Source organism: Montipora capricornis, chromosome 2, assembly GCF_036669925.1.
Source record: "Montipora capricornis isolate CH-2021 chromosome 2, ASM3666992v2, whole genome shotgun sequence".
Lineage (NCBI taxonomy): Eukaryota > Metazoa > Cnidaria > Anthozoa > Scleractinia > Acroporidae > Montipora > Montipora capricornis.
Genome location: NC_090884.1, coordinates 460001 through 462500, shown reverse-complemented (window position 1 = coordinate 462500; position 2500 = coordinate 460001). Strand labels below are relative to the sequence as shown.

Below are 2500 nucleotides of genomic sequence, written 5' to 3'. Positions count from 1 at the left end.
AAACGGAATGGGGATTCAAATGTAACTATGTTTTTTTAACCAAACTGTAACACATGCGGTTAAATGATTGCCAAAATGGACAATTTATAGCGTAGGAAGGTGAAAAAAGGGTGTAATAAGGGACTAGGGAAAGCCCCGTATAACAAGCCAGAGTCATATCAAAGTCTGAAGGTCAAATGCTTTACGCTAAAGCACGCTACAAAAAGCCGAGCAAAAAAAAAAATATATCAGATTCTGTGAAAGTCGGACGAATTTGTAACCAACTCAGAGTTATGTAAGCAAGCTTTCCAATAAAATAGCGCAAAAATAGATTTAACGTGCATAACACTGAATATCACTTACCTAAGTCACCTCTGAAGTGTTATCACAATTCGGGTGGAAAGTAGCAAAAAGACGCTACCTTTATTCAGGAAAAACGTCAATCATTTCATAAAAACCTATTGCTATTCGTTGAATCGCACTTAAGTAAATAGATTGTGTAATAGCGTTTTGTATTAATTTTATAATTTAACTTCACAAAGTGACAAAATTTCCATATTTTTTGGTGATGAGATTTCTCTCAGATCCTATATCACGTGGTACTTTCGTATGTTTTGCCCTGCATTTACTGTTTTGCAAACTTCGAGTCATAAACATATATTTCTGCATGATTTATGTAATACTTGGGAATCCAAAGAACAGTGCAGGTTAGGGCATCTGTCAGTTATCGGCGCTGGGAACAATTGACGGCGAAACCGCACGCGATAGCGGCTAAATTATCATTTAATGCACGATTTCCGATCTCGCGATCTTTCTGTCAAGTTGCGTTGACCACATTAATACTATATTTTTTAATGTAGGCTGTAGGCAGAGGGACCTTCTTGCAGGCCAACCAAGACTGGACTCTGGACTCATCAATACTAAGTTTTTATATTACCATTTACATTGTGTTTCCCTTACCCCAACCGCTAAATAATGTAATACAGCGAATACAGTATTGTAACCTGCATTGTCATACGATGATCCTACGTGTTTTATCTTTTAAAACACATTTGCCATATTGAACCATTACCTGCATTTGTGAAGTTATCAGTGACAATTGCAAAAACAGGAAAGTTTGTACTGTTGCAGCTTAAGCTCCATTGCATTCGCAGTTTAAACGACTAACAATGAAATGATCTTTCTAGGCACTGGGGCTATTCGCTTAATCACCGCTCCCCCTCCAACCTTCATTAAACGTGAAGTAATCCGTGTTAACTATAGATTTTTCTTTGAATAACAACGCTCGAATGTTACAGTCGAACCTGCATATAACGGCCACCCTATATTAGGCGGCCTGTTCCGCAGTCCTGATTTTTCGCAAGCTGTGCTTGCTGTCTGTCTATTATTAAGGCGGCCCCGCACACCGTGAAGCAGTCCGATGTTTGTCTTTCTTTGTTATTTTTACCGGTAAGCGGCCACCCTTTAATGGAAGCCACATGTCTTTCATGCGGCATATTATTTTGTTTAAATGCGATCCAACATCGCAAAAAGAAATTAACACGCAGAAAACAACTAAGCTGATAATCGGTCGTTTAGAATTGATAACGCTTTCCAGATGTGCGAAGTTAGCGACCTGCTCTACAAACAATTTGACTACATCTTTGTTTAACCCTACTATAGTCTCGCATGATGGTAATATGTAAATACTGTACTACACATTTAGAACTAATTTATCACTATATAATGCTTGGAATTTCCTTGAATGAAACAAGCGAAGTTACATTTGTATAAGTGATACAGTTTTTAAAAAAAACGCCTCATTTTTTAGCGTGTATGGTATAGGTCGGAATGTCAAGGATTCATAAATAAAATTAATAATGGAGACGGTTTTTAAACTGATTAAAATTGGAAAAAAATGTCGCGTGAGTTGACCCTCATATCGACCTCTCGTCACCACCACGTCATTGCACAAGTGCTGCCCAGGTGCGGATGAATCGGCCGGAACAAACGCCGAATTGTATACATATGTTTCGTTGTCGTTTCTATTAGCAGAAAACTTAGAAAAAAAGGGACAGGCCCTAACGGTGTCCCTTTTTTTGGTGTGCGGTTGCATATAATTATAAGGCGGGCGATTTTGCTCTACTTTCTGTTATATTAAAGGTCGACCTTCTCCCGGGAGGGGGGGGGGGGGGTACTCGATGTATCCCTGGTTGGGGAGGTGCGGCGCGGCCCCTCATACCCTGACCCTGTTTAAGACAAATATCGCTGATTTTCCTACCCATTTTAAGACAGAATTCCAATTTTTGATACCCTGTTTAAGACATTTAACCCAGTTTAAGACAAAAATTGATAAATGGATACCCTGATTAAGACAAAAAATGATAAATTCGATAGCCTGTTCAAGACAAAAATCCCGAAAAACATACCCTGGCTGGCCGCACGTCCCCATTAAGCCCTTATAAGGGAGTACCCCCCCCCCCCCCCCCCCCCCCCACCCTTGCCGGGGACCTTCTACATGTCACCCTTTAAGCCCAGGGAA

General features: G+C 40.1%; 1 protein-coding gene and 1 long non-coding RNA gene across 3 annotated transcripts in view; one reads left to right on the top strand and one right to left on the bottom strand.

The window, feature by feature from the left end:
- Positions 1–2500, bottom strand: part of LOC138038338 (hemicentin-1-like) — a 119986-nt gene that overhangs the window by 49852 nt on the left and 67634 nt on the right. The window lies entirely within an intron of this gene.
- The window catches only part of LOC138038350 (uncharacterized), a 23357-nt gene that overhangs the window by 19856 nt on the left and 1001 nt on the right, over positions 1–2500 (top strand). The window lies entirely within an intron of this gene.